This window comes from Alligator mississippiensis, chromosome 12 (genome assembly GCF_030867095.1).
Source record: "Alligator mississippiensis isolate rAllMis1 chromosome 12, rAllMis1, whole genome shotgun sequence".
Taxonomy (NCBI): Eukaryota; Metazoa; Chordata; order Crocodylia; family Alligatoridae; genus Alligator; species Alligator mississippiensis.
The window spans coordinates 7227401-7248273 of NC_081835.1; the positions used below are offsets into that span (position 1 = coordinate 7227401).

The following is a 20873-nucleotide window of genomic DNA, read 5'->3' on the forward strand; positions in this document are numbered from 1 at the left end:
TGACTTCGATACAATGACTCATTACTGCTGTCAGATCATAAACACTACTGAAACAGCTACCAAAAAAAAAAAAAAAAAAAAAAATCTACATTCAAGCATTTCCCATTGGCTTCAGCGTACTCTCACCATAAGGAAAGGGATCACAGTCATCTGGATGTTCCTACAAGAATTATCTGTCTTGCTACAATTGCTTTGTTATATGCCTTCTACAGCTTCATGTTACCCAGTGATTTAAGGGTCTCCTTTGAGAACCTCAGCTTGATCACTGTCCTTTTCTTCCCGTCAGGAAAGGGAGCAGTCAAGCAGCAATCTTACTTTCTGCTACTCATTCTCTTCCCCACAACTATATTAAACATTATTATAGTGGCTCCCAGCAGTGTGCTGTATATAGTCAGGGGCCTGACAGTGCCCCCTTTATAAAACCATTTTTTAAAGGGGGCTATAAATCTGCTACATTAATAGACACCAGAGTGAGGTGTTTGCTTCTAGCCAAAGGGATGGATGCATATTTTTTGATAAGCTAAATCCAAGATCAGTGCAGCTGGTTGATTTTAGTTTAAGGACAATAATGAAAAGCAATTTGGTTGCCAACATTTCATTCTTGCGTGTGCCGCCCAACCAACAATTCTGCCTTTCAAAGACAGAACGGTCCAAGGAATTAGTTTAAGCTTTTCCAATTATTGCTTTAAAATATCTGCACAAATTTAAGTCCGTTTTAAAGTTTGGAAATGAGCTGCTTGCCATTTACAACAAGCAAACAGGCCACAATTCAAATCCGTGCTTTATTGCAGAAGTGTAAGGACACAGAGTCGAGGGGGACTAGCCTTTGATAGCATCTTAGCTTTTCTGGAAAACGGTGTACATCACTGCAGGTCCAATGGATCAGTAAGCATTTTGAAATGCCGAAGGAAAAGAGAGAGAAGTTGGCTTCCTGATTCTCTCTGCTAAGAGGTGCTGCGGGGGGTTTGGGTCACACCTCAACTCTACCCTAGGTGTAGGCCTTACATAGGAAATGCTAGGTTTAAGTGCCAATGACAAATGTTTATAGCCCCACCTCTCAAATACCATAAAGCCCTGACTGTAAGTGTTTGTGAGAATACTGCCGTCTCTGCAGGTATGCTGGAAATGAAACCGTGCCGAAAGCAAGGAAGTAATCAGAACGGCCTGATTTTAAACAAGGGGATTCCACCTCGCATTAAATTACTCCTTTCCGTATTTGTAGCACAAAGAAGTATTTCTACAAATCTCTCCGGTAGTTATACACAAATTGTTATATATCTGTACCTTACTTCTTTCCTTAGCAAAGGCTCAGGTGTTGTGCGGGAACCTTAGTGCTGCTTAAGTGAGACAATATTTCCACATTCAAAAGAAATTTTCATGATCTAGTGATGTGTAGGAAAGTATACTTGAGGAAATAAAAAGAAAGATGTAGGAGTCTTTTCTCCACTTTCGTTAGCCCTTTGTAGTTCCATGGGAAACAAGAGACATTAACTTTTCTGCTTCGGATCCGCAGCAGCCTTGTGCGATCCACAACTGACTTGTGCAATCAGTCGCTCCGGTCCTGATCCTGCGACTGGATTTCTATGAGCCACTTCAAAACCCTCAGAGCTCTCCCCACACAAATCACACCCTTAGTTTTTGCTAGCAAAGGAGAATTATGTGTTAACTTCCCTGCAAGTCTTGTTTTACTCTTTAGCATTCAACACACTAACAAAAAAAGAGATAGTGTGACAAACCGAGTGATGCAAAACTCTAAAACTCTTGGTTCAGAGATGATACACCTTTTATTAGGCCAACTAAGACACTGCAAAAACATTCTCTCTCTTTGCAAGCTTTCGGGCTCGCACAAAGATAATTTTTTTGGCAATTTCTTAGTTGGTCTAATAAAAGGTATCATCTCTGTACCAAGAGTTTTAGAGTTTTGCATTTCTTTTTGTCTCAGACCAACACGGCTACCAAATACAGCCCTGAAAATAATTGAGTGAGATGCTTTTAAACTTCCCTGATTTCAGTAAACGAACCTAAGTTTAAACTGCTTCCAGGGTCTGCAAGCTTTTCTAATCATCAGTGCTGGGTCAAGTCATCAGAAGCAAACTCCTTCTGATCCCTTGGCCATAGCAGTAGCCGCGTCATTCACCTGCACCCAGTAGTTTTAATCACAAGCATCGTCTGCCCGCCAATCCCAACAGTGGCTGCCTGAACTAAGGAGTGGGAATGAAGCAGAAAAAGGGAGGACTCGACACACCAAGCAATACCCATGCGCCAACAGGAATGGGTGGCTGTAACACAAGTGCACACACCCAATGCTAGCTTTCATCTGGCTAGTGGGGGTAACAGCAGGGTAACCTAGGCGCCGGTAGAGTAGTGATCTAAGTATATGGCCACTGGGGACCCTTGCATAATGGTTGCATAATGCTAGCCAGATGAAAGCCAGCTACAATCACAACCTTGCTAGCTTATGCACAGTGAACTTGTTATGTGACTGTTCTTAAAAAATAGCTGACATCTGTCTGTCTCTTCGTCTGCTTTTCATGTTGAGCTACCAGGGAAGAGAAATTGATTCTTATCGCTTTTTACATATGACTTTACATGGTCTTAAACAAGATAAACAGACAAGCCGTGTGTTCTGTAACATTTGCTTTGGAGGTTTCGGTGGTAAAAAGGTTTGAAGCCGATACCGAACTAAATTGATGTATTGTCTGAACATCTTCCCAAAATAACCAAGAGGTGAAATGCTTGTAGACATACTGTATATATTCTGTACACGCATAGCTACTTAACTTCACAGTCGACAGAAAAGCCCCTGGAATTTTGTCGCGAAAACCTTCTTCTTCAGGCCCGGAAGAGGTTCATTACATTAAATGTGCTTTCCCCTTGAAATACGAAGTACTCCTAAAGTAGAGGTCAGATCATTTCTCTACTTGCTCTCTAATTAATGAAATACATGAAAATGCCAAAATATGTTTCCAGTCAGTCTGCAGTTGCCATCCTACATGTAAGAAGTAGGGCACTTCTTCTCTCAAGAGAAATGGCAGAAAGCAGAGAAAGGGACTTCTTCTCGTTACCAAGCTAATTCATCTTCTTAAAACACCCAAAGCCGTGGTCTTCAGAAGCTACACGGTGAAATCAGGGAAACTACTCAGAAAGACCAGCAGGCTGAATGATTTCCCAACTTCATAGTCGTCCAGTATAAATCTGGCTCGTGAGGATACAGATAAAAGACACACAGTGAACAAGACTGAAACGAAGTTCCCATGAACAAGGCCTTTGGGATTTTTCTTTTTATGGCAGGCAGGCTACATTCAGAAAATAAATTTGTTTCAACATTGGGAGGAGCTTTATTATAGCCCCTCTATTTCAGCATTACTCTGAGACAGGACAAGACGAAATGATCTACTCTTACTGAAGATCTAAATAAAGTGAAATTTTTCCTTCTCACAGACGATACAATTCACAAATAATCCACTTGGCCCTCCCATAATACTTTGCACTTTCATGACAACTTCAGTCAAAGGATCTCAAAATGCTTTACAAATAGCAACAAAAGTTTGTGTCACAAAGAACGGAGAGCTCCCGACACTGCCCAGGCACCAATCTCAAGACTATCCATCCTCCTCCCCAAAGAGCCCCCGACGGCTCGAAATACAGGCTGTGTCATTCTTACTGTTGTCGTAATTTTAAAAAGAAATTCAACAATTTTGCTAAAGAGAGGGATTTATTAGGAGCGACTGATTGAATTCTGTTAGCATTTAAGAAGGGCGACAGTCTTGTAGACTAAATTCATCTACTTACAGATGCATGATACGGGCGTTGGTAGTTTAAGTCTCTTGGTACCAGCCCATCAATATGCAGCAGCCTTCGTCCGTGGGGTGCCGAAAGGATATCCCATCCCCAGTACCCATTCAGCCTTTTACTAAGGCTAGCAACAAAAGCACCCACTGATGCCTACTGAGATGCATGCATCTGTTGGAAACTGGACTTTAAACCACAAAGACAACAAAGCAGCCAGCAGCTAGTAATGACTCAGCCGCCACCAAAGAGGGGCACATTTGAATTGCTGACCTAAAAATGAAAGGCCCTGGGCACCCACACCAGTCCCCAGAGCCATGCAGCTTGCCAGGTTGCGCTGTGTTTTCATGTGTGAAGCATCAATAAATACCAAGTTTCATTTTTCATGTTTGAAACTTCTCTCTTCTTGTTTAGGCTTTTGGAAAGGCTGGGGGAAAATTAGGGGCTGTCCACAAGTGAAAGTAATACTTTTAGTTTCATTATTTACACATCAGAAGGCCACATGGAGTCTGCTAGGCTTTTTTCTTCTAATACAAACACCCAAATACAAGCTTTGCAGGCGTTTTTATTTTGTTTCTTAACAGGAGTTCACATTTCGTTAAATCTCTTTAAATCAAAGTGGCTCTCGACTGTTTACATTTAATTTCAACTTTTCTTTTCAGCTCTACAAATAAAAATACTAATCTTAGCTTTGTTCCCGGAGGGTAATATGAGCACGCTCCTGGCTTTTTTTTTTTTGCCAAAACAAAAAGTTTCTGGACTGAACGAGCATGTGGGTTGATCAGCCCTCTCACTCCATATTAGGGATAAAGTACACTAGCAGGACTGTTTGAAGAAACTGTCCAAAGCATACAGAAGTTGTGGATGAAAAATGCAGGCCAACGTCCTGTGTTTCTAAATAGTTAGAATCGTTTTATTTATTCAATGCTCAGGGGCGAAATAAGGCAGTTCTCAAGTCTTTACTCCATTTTTTGCTCAGGTGAACTGCCGCTGATTTTTAACTCGTGGATGCCAGCAGGGATTTCACCTGAGAAATGGGCACCGGAATAAAAACCTCAGGATCTGGTCCTGTGCATATGCAACGTGGTTGAATAGGCGTTTTTTCAAAGGCTAAAACATGCAACTTCCCGCAGAAATATTAATTCGGCCACAGTGCACATAGATGAGATATTTTCTATCTTCACATGATTTTTTTTTAATAAAGTTGCTGTTTAAGGTACCTAATATATAACGTTAAACATACAGGATATTGAACAGAGCCAACTTAACATTACAGGCACCCTAACTTTTGCATTTCCCTTCTATTATTATTATTGTTTAGACTATGCGGCCCCAGAGAGCATTTCATTTCCTCTTTCTCTTTTAAAGAATAAAAAAAAAAAGAAACATGTTCATGCTTAAAATATTATGTTTAAATAGTTCGATTAGACTTTGAAGTCCCTGCCTCATGTAGGTGAAAGGAATGTGGGGCGGAGGGAAAGAGTTTCAAACACACATCTTTGCTGCTCCTGCCGCTACTGTTTGGCTAGAGGCAGTCTTCTGTTAGGCCAGGTTAGCAGGGCAGCAGCACATCTGTTTCCACTGTAATCAGTACAGCTTGGCAACTGAAGAGAGTTACTAAATATTATTTTGAACAGGGAAAGCTCAGGATTTTCTCAATGCAAAAAAGTGGAGAGACCCTAATGTCTAGTCTCTGAAAGGTGCAAAATTTTCACGTCCCCCAATTTTTCTTCTCTGTTGCTGATAGGAATGTAGTGATTTCAACAAAGAAATAGAAATCTCCATGGAAAATACCTCTTTTCTCTTCCAGTTTATATATATATTTCACTTGGAAAGGGGGGGGAAAAAAAAAGAAAGAAAACATTTGCAGGTTGAGGGTCAGGGAGAGGTAAGGTAACATTCTTTGCATAATAAGCAGTGGAACATTTTAGCAGAGAACTGGGAAATCATTTTGTACTCTCTCCTTACTCTATTACAACCCAGTGGATTTATGAGCATGTACCTCTGACCGCTATGAGCCCGATTCACCGCGCACAGGGAATCATTTCACTAACTGGACTCGGGATCAGGTAATATACATGTCCACTATCAACGTTTTCTACTTCTGTTTTGTTACCGATATGAAGCTAATCAGGAAAGGTTTGGGGGGGGGGGGGGGGGGTTGCAATTGGAGCCATTTTTCCCTCTATCCATTCAAGAAAAAAAAAAAAAAAAAGAAGGAAAGTCTTTTGTTTGAGAACAGATTTGGAAAAATTCAGCCTAGAACATGAATATCTTGGGTTATGTTTGGACAATGATAGTGTCATTCTGGAAGCCATGTTTGCAAACTTAGCTAGGGCTACTATTAACGCAACAAGTATAGCAACTTATAGGAAATACTGGTGTGTAAAATGAAATATATTCACTATATTTTCATCACTTAAAGCATACATCAAAATTATGACCCTCTAGCCTATCAAGCACTGATTACTAGAACTGAGCGTTGTCATTCACCTGGAATTCCAAATTAAAGAACTCGTGTTTCATTTTACTGGGATCTTTAGGATGATTTCAAGTTGTAGCCAGATGAAAGCTAATACACACGTTCTCCTAAGCATGAACGTAACATGAAACACGGCAGAGTAAAGGTTAAGTAGCATTTGACTGATTTTTACCTCATGGGAACTATAATTTACACGCTGCATTCATCCAAGGTAAGAGGGTTCAAATGGCATGAATTAAAAGCTTGCAGTTTCCTACTTCTGTTTTTAACATATCACATTGATACACAGCCAGTTTTTAAAGTGATAAAAGGTTTCTATCAAACTGCGAGAAGATGCGGTATTTTTATACTGTCGGTATCATTGTATTTTATTGCACCTTTCCACGATCCTTACAACTACTCTCCACTATAAAACAGCAATAGTCTATCTATATTCTGAAGGGATGGATTAATCTCTTTGAACCTCACCTCTTACAGTCAAATCCTAAATAGAAATTTCCAGTAATTAAAATAATGAACATAAGGACCATACATGAAAATAATAAAGAGGCCATCGGAGAAATCAAAGGTGTTGTAAGGGTCTGGTTGGGAAGAGATGTTGATACCTAAGGGTGAGGAAAGGGCCAAAAAATTGTATGCTTCTTCTCTCTAAAAGAAATATTTCAATTGAGGGCCCAATACTCCCTTTATCCTGCCTTGATGCCCCTACTACCTTTAGGCTAGGGTCACAAATTACACATAAACTGGTTTAAATGATCAGAAACCTGTTCAAATCTGTAACACAACAGACATTCAATGCGCACAAACTGTTTTCAAAACAGCTGGAACCAGTTTAAAGATAACCTGGATGGATGTGGTATCAGACTTACCTGATTTAGACTAAACCGGGTTTATTCAAATTCTGTCTGAAATCCACCCCAGCTTTAAGATAATTCACAGTCCCCCAGTATCCCAGAATGCTTTGCAACTAACTCCCCTGCAAACCCCACTCATAGGGTAGGGGCAGGCTAGCCTTGACCCAAGCTGTCTGCTCCAGCCCAGCAGAGAGGTGTGCTTTAGCATCCTCCGGCTTCTGGCCTGGGCCACTGCAGACAGGTGGCTGCATTTCTGGAATTCACTTGCTTATCAGTTCAACCTCCGCAGCTTAGACTAGCCTGCGAAGATTGAATTGATTCAGCCTCGGGCTTTTTGACCGTCTGTGCTTATCCTTAAAGGCAGTTGGCATATTTCAGGCTCCTTGTTGAACCTTTTCTCTCAGTAACATTCAGGAGACTATGATACAGGATGACAGGAATGCCAAGGCAACTGCACGGACATTCACTTAAGACTGCTTCCAGAATCTAGGGATAACCAGGACGCCATGCAGCTATCCACACCTCACTTCCCTTCTGAGGTTTGCTAGAGCTCGAACATACCCAAACCTCTAGCTCCATCGGTATTGGTTCTGACCAGCTTGATCCAGTAAGAGGAAAAACTGAAAAAAAAGAGCAAAGAGGAGTTGGGAAGGTCCAGGATCCTCCCAAGCTAGAGCGGTGCATCAGAGTAGTATGGCTTAGGTATCCCACGTTCTGTAGCCAGGAGCAGTGTGGCTAGCATCACATCAAAGCTCAACTTGCTCAGCGACTACTAGATCCCACACCTGGTTACAGCTCTTCTGTTTCCTTCAGATTCTTTCCTGCACCCACCACCACGGCATCCGACTTCCTTCTATACCTTCAGGATACCGATCACCGGGAACGTTTCTTTTTTCCTGGCTGGCCCCTTTAGGCCAAACTGTTTTAAGAGCGCTACATCAGCTCCCACCGGTATCAGGAAGGGGGTAAGAGCAACAATTATGCTTAGTCTAAATAGGCTAGCACTGCTTCCAGAAGTGAATTAGGCAGGTAGGAGCTTAGCTCAAGGAGGATTCGTCTCTTTAAATGCCTAAGTCACTTCTGCATGCGGGTATTGGCCCTTTTGAAAATGTTCTCACTGGAAGCCAGTACAGGGCTACAGGCCTAAAAACATGGCTCAACTGTGACTTCAAGAACATTAGACCTTCAAGATGCAGTCACTTGCTAAAATACTTTAAGCCTCTCTCTCAGTTAGTTTTCTTTTTTCCCCAGACAGGCAGTTTAAGGGCGGGGAGGAGAGGATCACAAAACCAAATACAAATATTACCATAAAGGCCTTTGCCAAAGACACATGGGTGATTTCTATCAACCTTAGAGCTCCCTAGCGGTTCTTATTTCATACCCATCACCACCAAGCCATATGCCTCTATGGCTTCTGAATGCAGTTGTAACCACGAAGGACCCCATTTCTGAAAACCTCGACTCACAGACTGGCTCAAGCCAATCAGAAAGCAGTCATTGCATAACTGGGAAATAAGCGTATTTCTGGGTCAGTAAGTCTGCACTTTTCCTACGCTCTGATTGGCTGAGACAATTTCATTTCAGCATTATAGTTGACAGAAAAATATGTACTAAGAATTTTAGCATCCAGGATGTTCTTTAGTCATTTCAGTGGTTTGATGTGGCACAGGAAATATTAGTGCATATTCTGTATTTTCAGTCACACTCACCTTAACATTCTCATACAAAGACAACATATTGAAAGAGTCAGATCAGAGACTGAAATTATGAGCAATCTAACAAAAGTCAGAGTTGGGGGAGGAAGGTGATAAAGACTCAGCCAAATGTTCAACTATTATTTCATAGTCTGATATTTTAATTTCCATTCCACTTCTAATAAGAGCTACCTCCAAATTAAGAGTTTGATTCAAAAGAAGGCCTCTACAGCGGCTGGCTGCTCCTAAGCTTCGCAGATCTACTGGCTCCCATTGCAGAAGGTCTGGGCAAATCTCAGAGTTCACGTGCTGGCTAAAAAGTATTTTCTCTCTTACTAACCTCAGAGACATTCAAACACCAAGGTTGCAGATATGATACAGAACCTAAATGGATTTTTCCCCCCCAGACAGTTATTAAACTTTACCCAATCAAAAATAACCCCATTACACTTTTCAGCAGAGTGAAACGCATTCATTTTGGTGGCTTGACCACACTGTCATTTGATTAATTATGTCCTAGGTACCTAAGCAATCCCGCAGTACCAGTTGGGTTTGGTAATCTTCCTTTCCTTGCCTAGACCAGCGAGTCTCCTGGGCAATCTCTTCCCAACACAGCTTCCCCTGGCAGAAGCCCCAGAGTACAGCTGCTACTGCTGCTATACTATTTACGCTTACTTCCCCGCGCCAGCAGAAGCAAACTGAGCCCAGATCCAGAACCGATCTCCATTTGCTTCTGCAGAACGCCTTGCTGAAGGCAGCCGTAAGTTTTAATTGTATGGCTCTGGCAGCGTGTGCCACGTCCTTTCCAACAATTAAGTGCACTTCTTTGTCCGTGCATTTTATTACAATGTGCAAAGCTCTCAAAACACAGAAAGTCCAGCAGCTTGAATAAAAAAATACCATACAGTTAAACTGCAGGTCTTCTTTCATTTTAACAGATTTAATGCAAGAAAAATATACTTGTAAAACCTACTAAAATCCGCTCTCGTTCAGGGCCGCAGTGTAATTTTCTTTTCTAGCAGATGCTTTGAAAGATCATTCCACTTAATATCAAGATATTATTTCTTTTAATATAAAAGAGGTAGCACAGTTTCCAAAACTCAATCGCAGATTAGGCTCCCAATTCAGCTTTGTATTCAGATGGTGGAAAAAGGCTTCCTAATCATAGCCAAATTTAGAAGGAGTCAGGACTCTTTGATCTCTCTAGGCCTGGTTCAGACATGGTTGCATGCTTCCAGCTCCTCCTGACATCAGTGGGAATCCCACAAGTTGGGCAGCTCCAGCGTGGGACCGTCCCGTGGTAATCTCCACCCTCCTTACACAGAACAAGACCATGTGCAGCTTTGGATGCCTCTGAGTTTTCCCTCGTTTGATTCCTCAGCCTTTGACATGCCGGTAATCAGAGTGCCAGTCCTTGTGACTGAGGGGTCTGGACTAAATTTCCTTTAGAGCTCATCAACACCATTTCTTTTTTTAACCGTAACTATTGAGAGTGGTGGAGACACTCCCTGTCCCCCGAGGGATGAGTACGCTGCCGCTGCAGCATTCCCAGCCTGCGTTGGCTGAAGAAGCAGGAGGCAGCAACCCAAATTCAAACTGCTGGGCTCCCACAGATGGAGTCAAAAATGACTGGAGGAGGCTGACCACAAAGTCTCCTTAAAAAACTGCCATCTGTGTACTAAGTACTAAATCTTTCCTTGAAAGGTAAAATGCTCCGAGTGACGGCGCGTGCGATTTTGCATTTCTTTAAACAGGTTTTGAATCGTCGTAGGTTAGCCTAATTGATTTGTGCTCTCACCAAATTAAAGACATAGAAGACAGAGAGCGTGCCAATGAAAAAATATGGCAACAGTAAAAGTTTACAAATTTAATTTGCAATTGTTTTAGCAAAACAGCTCAGTCCACTCCTTCAGTTTTGGAAAGTGATCAGCTTGTGTTAGAGGAAGTTACCAGATCCTAAGCATGAGTATTATTTTGAAGCTTTATTTCCTAAGAGATGAAGGCCAGTTTTTCAGTTAAGAAGAGGTGGATGTTGCACATGAGGCAATGCCGCAGGGTATGTGAAGGATTTAAGACCACAACGGTAACGCGATATACAAGCGCCCTAACAGGCGAAAAGGATGGTGGGTAAAATTCTCGTCTCAGCTACCCCAGCAGACGCCCCGCTGAAGTCCAGAGGCCCTGCTGCGGTAAAACTGGGAGCAGAAAAAACCTCCTAACACTTAACTTGTGACTTCCATAGATTTCAGAGACATTAGGGGTGGAAGGGACCCTGGAGGATCAGAGTCCAGCCCCCTGCCCCAGGGGCAGGAAGTCAGCAGGGATCATAGGATCCCAGCAAGATAAGCATCCAAATGTGTCTTCTAACTAGAAAGAAGGGTTTAAGCAACCTGTCACAGAAAGGGTTAAAGAAAGATCTCAGTCCCATGGTTTAAACTACCTAGTGAGCACTCCCTGCCCAAATTACAGCGAAGCACACATCCAAGAGATGCCGTTTAGACAGGGGCTTTCCTTGCCCTGCGGTACAGTTCAGTTTGTCCATTCTACTGTGCAATTACAGAATCAATAAAACATCCCTTTGAAACTCCCTGGACTAGTGCCGACATGCAGACAGTAGTCAAGCTGACATTTTTTTGCTGTTTCCGTTATTACTACCGTCAAGCATTCTGAGAAGCAAGACATCAAAACCCAGGCACTGGCTGCAAGCAAAGGAGGAGAGAAAAAAAAAAAGAAGACAGAACTCAGGTTTTGTTCACAATACCACCTCAGTCTTTGTGCAATCACGCAGGGCTAAACACACCTGCAAACACAACAAAACCGGCTCCAAAACGTCAGAGATCACCGGAGCAGCTTTAAAACATGCCTTTGCCCCGCCCTCCTTTGCACCGAACAAATCAATGCGCCGCTCTGATTTTCCGTTGGGTTACTTCTTGCCGTCGGAGCACCTCCCCTTGGTGGCAAAGCCCCTCGCGCGGCAAGAAGGAAGGGGCAGGCTTAAAAAAGCAAACATCAAAACCCCGGTGCTTGCATGTGCTAATGAATACTGTGCAAGATGCGGACTCTGTATGTGTACGTGGGGTTGAAAGCTATCCATCCATCTGTTTCTGAGAGTGTTGCCTGAAACACAGAAATAGAAGTAGGAAGCTGGAGAGTGCTAGGAGAGGAACCTCAGCAAATGTCATTTCCAAAAGGAAAATGAAAGGACAGGAATGGAACTAATGCTCAGTAAGGATTTTTCCATCAGACCAAATATTCAAAGGAATTTCAATTGAAAGATGTAAATCGCCCACTTGCCAAGGGGAGAGATTTTCTTCAAGCCATAATCCTCAGGCTAAAGATACCTTAAATCCTCTCTCTAACAATTAGCAAAAGCGACAGAAAAAATGGCAAACTTAAAAGGGAGGGTCTTATAAAAACACTTCCTACCAACCTCATTAATTACCATCTTCAGCTGTTTGCTTTTCCATTCAGTATATTAATTACAATATATTTAATCATTCATTTCGAATGCTGAAAGCTGGCACATACTGTCCTCCATCCCACATGCATACTTATATTTCCAGTAAAAACATTTTAAATTCTTCCAAACTACTTCTACTGTACTTGAAAAGCTATAAAACTTGTAGCTGTGGAAAATGAAGTCCCCTATTGATCCACAAGCCAGGTACAACACGGGAAGTGACACTGCGAGCTTTCCCAAACTGCCCTGCCACGGTGACCACAACCCTGAACAGAAAAGACCACCCTGGGAATAAGTAGCAATTCAGATTTACCAGCTAATTCCTGAATCTCCCTTAAAAGGACATTACAAACCGTACAAACTTCACATGGTGATTCTGTGACGTGAACTACGGTATTTATCCATTAATGACCCGTTCAGAGGCCTTTACTAGCAAGGGAAAAGGCTACATGGATGAGCTATTAGAGGGTGCTCTGCACTATCTCAGCATTACAGACCCATTAAAAACCTTTTACCTTTTACAAAGTTTTATAAAAACTGCTCTAATAATTACCTGAATTTCCCCATTGTTCTTGAATAGCTATCCTGACAGATTTGCATCCACATGGATGGTAACAGAAGAACTTATAATAAATATTCTGCACTCTGGTGTTTCTTCTTCACCAAAGAACTCAAGACATGAATGCATGCCTTACAATAACCCAGACAGGCAGTCGAGCAGTAGTATCCCCATTTTACAGATGGGGAAAAATGAGGAAAAAGGAGGTCTCACAGGGAAGTGGGAGACGAATGGGTATCTTAAATTACAAAGCTGTCTTTCCTCCTGGAGAATAGTCATTTATCTTATGTAAAGATGTTGTGGGACACAGTCATTTGTATATCAGCTTATCTGCATGGGTTTTTTAGCATATAGTGTGAGGTTCAGGATAAATTATATTTAATTTTCCAAAACAATTTGCTCTGCTCAACTGGTAGAGAATTACAGTTGCATTCGTCATAAACGTACATTTTAAAATAGGTGGGGTCATACTGTCTTTACCATGCACTGTGCGATAATGAGAATGCTGAGGCATTATAGGAAGTTTCTGCTCAACCCAAGGCAGTCAAAGTAAAAGAAACTGAGACAATCCCAAAGTCTGGCTTGCAGACAGTGTTAAGACTTGATACCTAAAGCTGACCTAAAACAGCCCAATTTTAACACACCCCCAGAGCAGATTCAAAGGGAAACTGCAATTCAAACTTGATTTCTGAAATGCAACTGCAGCACAATTGCCTCTCTCATAGATGCAAAAACAAGTTGTGGGTGCCTGACTGCTGATGGATCACTTTTGCTATAAGAGTACATCAGATGTCAATCAAAATTAAATTCCTTATGCTCATCCCAGTAGCTTGCAACCAAGCAATAAGAACAACTACTTTTGAGTTCAACCAATAACGTGTTCAAAGGCTTTCCAATCTGCTCGGTCTCTGGCAAGAACATCAGGGAGAAGAGGCAGAAGAGGCTGCAAAAAAAACTGCTAGTTGGGCATAGGAGAAAGACATCTAAACCAAAATAAAAATAAGCATTAAAAATGTGTATATGTTGTACAAACAGCATATAAAGCAGGATGAAGTATGCTATATTTTACTCACTTGTGAGGAAAGACCTCTATAACTCACCACTGGCTTTGATCACTTGTGAGCGATCAGCTATTTCTTCACTGCTTGAGTAAATACAAGCCATTCACAGCTGAAACATAATTTCCCTTTCCCCTGCCACTATATGTTGTGTGTGAATACGTCTTGTATATAGGCACACTAACACGCTATGCTGTTCAAATACACATTAGAGTTCACCAGATGGTGGGAATTGCAAGACATGTCTTTGTTGCCATGAGTTCGGAGCTATGGAATAACTCATGAACGATGAGCCTACGTTGTAGGCAGATTTTGCATGGCTCTATTAGCCGCCCCACAGTATTAGAGGCTCTGCTTATCTTATTTTATTCAATCTGCACCACTGTGTTATTGTATGATTTGAGATTGTATTTTTTTTTAAACAAACAGCCCTATGGAGAGCAATTCTAAGTTGTTGGCTAAGATCTATCCAGAACCTATACACGCACAACATGCATGCAAGCACATTACATGGACAACGCCCGTGATCCCTTTCTCCGGGGTCTTCAATCCATCATGTTGGTTTTGCCCAAGATCTCTGACAACTTGGGTTGTGAAGGTCCCCTTCCGCGCACACGCTCGTCACTTCCAGGAGCAAGGAGAGGCACGAAAGGACTGGTTTGCAAAGAATCAGCTCCACCCTTCCCTCAGATCCAGCCCACCTGGGTGCGCCAATGGAGGGGCCAGTTTGAGCAGACCTTATCAAGAAGTCATGTCAAGGTGGGGGTGAAGGGTTGGGGATTCAGTCTAAGGTGCATTGAAGGGAGCAACCCTGCCTCACATGCCTACCAGCCCTTTGGCCACCTCCCTGTCATTCAGTGCTCCTTTCACTTCAAGGATTGACACCACGCAGGAAACTCGGTGACCCTTCCCATCAGTCACCAGTCACACTCCTTCCCCCAAAAGACACCCACTCGGACCTCTGACTGTCACCCTGATGCACCCACACCGGGCTGACTCAGCCTCGCCGGTTATGCACGTGTTCCCCCGGCATTTGCAACCCACTCGCCCCCTCCCTGTCCCAGGCACATGTGCATGCCCTTGGCCAGCTCCTGCATGTGCCACTCAGCCTCCCATTGGCACCTGCGAGTCCTGGACAAGACAGGAGGGCAGGAACACCTGGGATCTTCTCCCCCATTCTCCACAGGCGAAACAGAGAGGAAAGTTGCCCAAAGATCACGGCTCCTCCTGGGAGGCTTGGCATGAGGCTGTTCCCCTCTACCCAGAGAGTTCAGGCAGAGCAGAAGGGCTGTTAGGTCCTGCCACACTTTGTGCCATCCTCTCTGCCAGGAGCTGCCCTGGCTCCTCCGTTGTACCCCTGGTCATGGCAGTGAAGACACTGAGGGCTCAGTGCCCTCTGCTGCTACTTGCCTGACACTGCACACATCAGTCTAAGAGAGAAAAAGCAGCTCCACTTCAATTATTTTATCATTATTCATGTCCTGCCACATACAGAATTACCAGGTGTCCTGTACCCACTACCCAATTGGCATAATTAGACAATAGGATGGCAGAGGGGGAAAGAGTCCAGGAGAGTTGGTTGTACTTGGAAAAAAAACCTTATGGAGGAGGCAGGAACAAACTATCCCAATGCACGGGATTCATAAGTATGGCAGAAGACCAGCTTGGCTTTGCAGGGAGCTCTTCAGTGAGCTGAAGCACAAAAAGGAAGCTTCCAAGAAGTGGGAACTTGGACAAACGACTAGGGAGGAGAATAAGAGCATTGCTCGAGCATGCAGGAATGAAGTTGGGAAGGTCAGGGAACAACTGGAGTTGCAGCTAGCAAGGGACGTGAAGGGTAACAAAAAGGGTTTCTACAAGTATGTCAACAGCAAGAGAAAGATCCAGGAAAAAGTGTGAATCCCTTACTCAGTGGGGGAGACAGCCTTGTGACAGAGGATGCAGAAAGGGCTGAAGGGCTCAAGGTCTTTTTTTTTTTTTCTCTTTTTTTTTTTTCCACAGGCAAGGTCAGCTCCCAAACTACCGCACCGGGCAGCGCTGTTTGGGGAGGAGGTGAGCAGCCAACAGCGGTGAAAGAACAGATACGGGACTATTTAGAAAAGCTGGACGTGTACAAGTCCATGGGGCCGGATGCGATGCACCCGAGGGTGCTGAGAGAACTGGCAGATGTGATTACAGAGCTACTTTGAAAACTTGTGCCAGCCGGGAGAGGTCGTGGACAACTAGAAAAGGACATATATAGTGCCCATCTTTAAGAAAGGGAAGGAAGACCAATTTACAGACCAGTCAGCCTCAGTTCAGACCCTGGAAAAATCATGGAGCAGGTCCTCAAGGAATCCATTTCTAAGCACTTGGAGGAGAAAAAGGTGATTACTGATTATGAACAGTCAGTATGGATTCACCAGGGGCAAGTCATGCCTGACCAACCTGATTGCCTTCTCTGGTGGGATGACTGGTGCTGCGGAGGCAGGGAGACCCGTGGACATGGTATACTTTGACTTTAGCAAGGCTTCTGATATGGTCTTGCACAACATTGTCGCAAGCAAGTTAAGGAAGTGCGGCTTGGATGAATGGACTATAATGTGGGCAGAAAACTGGCTGAATCATCAGGCTCAAAGGGTAGTCTTGGAGAAGAGAGGAGAGCAATCAATGTCTTGATGTCTAGTTGGCAGCCAGTATCAAGCGGAGTGCCCCAGGGGTCACAGTCCTGGGATGGGTTTTTTTCGGTATCTTCATCAATAACTTGGAAGATGGGATGGATTGCACCCTTAGGAAGTTTGCAGATGACACCAAGCTAAGGGGAGTAGTAGATATGCTGAAGGGTAGGACTAAGATTCAGACAGACTTAGACAAATCAGGGGAACAGACCAAAAGAAATCTCATGAGATTCAATAAGGACAAGTGCAAAGTCCTGCACTTAGGACAGAACAATCCCATGCATGGGTACAGGCTGGGGCTGACTGGCTGGGCAGCAGCTCTGCAGAAAAGGACCTGGGGATGACAGTGGACAATAAGACAGATATAAGCCAGCAGTGTACCCTTGTTGCCAAGAAGGCTAGTGGCATCCTAGGATGCATTGGTAGGAGCACTGCCGGTTAATCAAGGAAAGTGATTATTCCCCTCTGTTCAACACTGGCGAGGCCACATCTGGAGTCCTGTGTCCAGTTTTGGGTGCCCCACTACACAAAAAATGCAGAGAAATTGGAGAGAGTCCAGCCAAGGGCAACAAAAATGGTTTGGGGATTGGGACACATGACTTCTGAGGAGATGCTGAGGAAACTGGGCTTATTTAGTCTGGAGAAGAGGAGACCGAGGGGGGATTTGATAGCAGCCATCAGCTCCCTGCAGCATGGTTGCAACGAGGATGGAGTTGGACTGTTTGCAGTGGGGGCAGATGACAGGACAAGGAGCAATGGGCTCAAGTTGCAGCAAGGGAAGTTGAGGTTAGATATTAGAAAAAAAAACTCTCAGCAAGAGCATAGTAAAGTGCTGGACCAGGTTACCCAGAGAGGCGGTGGTATCTCCATCCTTTAAGACCCAACTAGACACAGCCTTGGCTGGAATGATATATTTGGGGATTGTCCTGCTTTGAGTAGGGGGTGTGATCAGATGTCCTCTTGAGGTCCCTCCCCAGCCCTAATATTCTATGATTATCTGATGTAACACTGAACTGCTGTCACCTAGGAACTGCTAGGAAAACTTTTGGTCAATACATACTAAACTTAGTGCTCTTTTCTTCATCCCTTGCCCTTTATAGTTCACATCATACTGTTGATTGGAGCCCAATGAGTAACACTGAGCATGAAAGAAACCCTCGTTTAAGGAGTGATTTTTTTTAAGGCCTGCTGCTGTTCTTCTCCCTCACACCTTCTTCCCATTAAAGCTGCACTAATGGACTATATCATTTTCTAAATAAAAGCTACCTGCATCGATCTACTTTTGTTGACTGACTGATTGATTAACTGCTTTTTGTTATGAGACATTCATGAGTCCCACGTGCAGGTTTGGCTACGTCGACAAGTTTGCCAGCTCAAAGCTTATTTAAACTAACCGAATATCCGGAGTCTATCACTGGGATGAAAATGAGCTAAGATTTTCAACTCCGCTCCTTCCAGCCATAAGACAGCTTTTTCTGCAATTTCAGTCGCCGGTCGAGTTACTGTCCTGGTTGGGAATCACCTAGGTAAATCACTGAAGACCACCAAAAAAGATTTAGCAAAAGCAAGGTGCTACAAGCAAATGAGGGTCCTTTCATTCGATCCCACTGTATCCATTCCTGGGTGAACAGCAGGTTTTAAGACCATGAAGATAGGTACCTTGCATTTACTGCACTATCTCCAACTTTCTCCAGGCCTTGTCTATCAGTAGGACTAGCACATGCTAGATGAGCAGTCCCAAAATCCACAAGCTCCTACAATTTGAACTGAAGTAACTCCTTTTAGCACCAATTAGTAGCAGGCTCCTATTCTCACCGAGGCCAAAACTGGACACGATCACTTAATAAAGGAAAGACTTTCAAAACTGCCCACAGGTTTTAGCAATACAAGTTTGCATGAAGTCAGTGGGATGCATTCCTAAAGGCCTCAGTTCCCACTGAAAATTTCCCCTACACAGACAAACTTTCCCTTCCTTAGGCCATATTCAGTATCAATGAGGTGAGGTATAGTTTTGTTTTTATTTTTTTTTATTAAAGTCAAACCCTACAGGCAATTCAACCCCCATCAGTTCACAGCAGGGACATTTCACTTTGAGCCAGAAGCCTTTTTGAAATGGGTGAAGAAAATACAGAATCAAAAAGGCCTCTGTCTGCCTGAAATGTGCCTGCTGGGAACTAAATATGCATTGAATAGTCTGTTCATGGATATCTGCTAATAAAAGTAAGGACCTGACTTTATTTCTTTGTTGGTGTTTATATAACTTAAGGAGCAGAATGAGATGCATCCAGGAAATGTTGGGAATAGAAGACACCTACTGTAAATACTTTACTTCCTACACGCCCTGCCACGTTCTTACTGTTATTTGACGCTCAAGGGCTGGAGTGAAGCTCTGCACTTTAAAATAGCTGGGGTACCTTTTGTATATGAGCACATAAAGAAATGACTGGAAAAAAAAACACAACCTTGCTGTAGCACTGACAGAAGGCTGGATGCAATGTTGATGAGTATCAAAGGGAAAAAAATTCCCAGATTTAAAGCAACCCATTAAAAAGTAATCATAATAATAAATACCACTAGGCTACACTTCTCTTGTTGTCTTTTTAAAAAATAAAGCGAAAGTCATAAATATTTCTGATTTTAAGTCTTTTTCAAAGAATTGTGCACTGGCACCAGTGTACTTGTGAGGTTCCTTATTTCTGTTAACCCCATGTCCTAATTAACATCAGGTCTCTCCCCAAGAGGATTTACCAGTTGGACACAGCAAGCACTGAGCCTTCAAACCACATCCAACATATTTCACCTTAAAAAAAAAGAAAGAAAAATTGGGAAAAGCATCTCTTTGTTGTTCAACCAGAGCTTTGTGAAGGGGCCTTCAAAGCCATTTAGTATATCTGCTGGCTGAGATGCCTTGCTATTCATATAAGGAAATGGTCATGTAAATACTAAAGACAACCTTGCACATCTCCTGTCTAAGTCTATAAACATTTTGTAAGCACACGGTCTTGACTGGCCTCACAGGGCCATGAACTGCAAGAACTGCATACATCCAGGAATCACCAATATAATTTTCAAAAGAAAGTCCATCACAGCAATACGCCATTTCAATATAATCCCTCCGTGCTAGGTGCACACTGAGAAAGTGGCCACAGGACCCTATTCTCTTTAAGTTGATTTTTGAAAGACAAGAGGACATAGGAAAAGTACAACACTGAAAGGGAACTAAGAAAGTTTATCAGCCCAGTGGAATATAAGGGAAGGAAAGCTGCGCAAAGCAAGGTGCACACACCCAACGATGGCAGGAACACAGGGCTCTGAGGACGTCTCAGAAGCATGCACCAAAACACCTGCCGGCTTCATTTTTAACTCACGTTGCATGCACAGTTTGGAAGTTTTCATCCCCAGGAGCTTCTTCCATTCATTACTTAATTAAATTGCACATGTAATGCAACCTAGAAGGGAGGTGTACAAAATGAAGTAGCCATGCTCTCATTTTTCTGAAGCTGCAGAGAGACAGCACACTACACAATGCAGCACATGTATCGGCCATAAAGTTATTGAGGCAGTTGTTTCGGTTGCCTGAATGCTGACTACAACCATGGCCTCTGGATGCAAATTACTGGCTTTTATAGGTTCCTAAAAACATTTCACTGTGTCTACTGAACAATGTGGGAGTTGTAGGAAGGGTCCAACGACAGCAATGATGTAATTAAAAGCCGTGAGTGGAAAAAACCCATTAGATTCCTTCTTCCAGACACAAAAACTGGTGAAAATTGTACTTTTTTAAAAAGAGTTTAAAAGGGAAAGTCAAAGTAAATAATAAAAACCCCTCCTCTCCCCAAGTTTCAAATGGCTTTCCACTTCAATACCCGTGAAACAAAAAGCGTGCATCACAGCATATCCCCCTAAGCTGTATATTTTTCCTAGGGATAACAAGATGCAGAAACTGTCCAGCCAAAGACACAGAGGAGGAATTTGGCCCACACTGGTAGTAACCAAGTTACTATGTTCTCATGGTGGTCAGGGACCCATATGAAATGAATCAGTAGACATCCAAGTGAAGCGACAAGTATGTGATAAAGCTGCCTCGCAATCCTGCTAGCAGCTTCAGACCAGGCCAAGGGGCAACTGCGGCAAGCACCAAGAGTAAAATGAACACTCGCCCATAGAAGACATCCGTTTAGAGCAACCCGCTCCCCAGCCATCACTGCAGCGAAGTCTGCACTGCAACTGCTTGGGCGGTTCTTGTCCTGCAAAAAGAGCATTTCGTTTTCCAGCTATGTCAGCCTAGCATCGTCTACAAGTCTGGAACGTGATTAAGGC

The 20873-nt window shown here is 43.1% G+C and overlaps 1 protein-coding gene across 12 annotated transcripts in view; it reads right to left on the reverse strand.

The window, feature by feature from the left end:
* The window catches only part of FOXP1 (forkhead box P1), a 442244-nt gene that overhangs the window by 322701 nt on the left and 98670 nt on the right, over positions 1-20873 (reverse strand). The gene's annotated exons all lie outside the window — the stretch shown is intronic.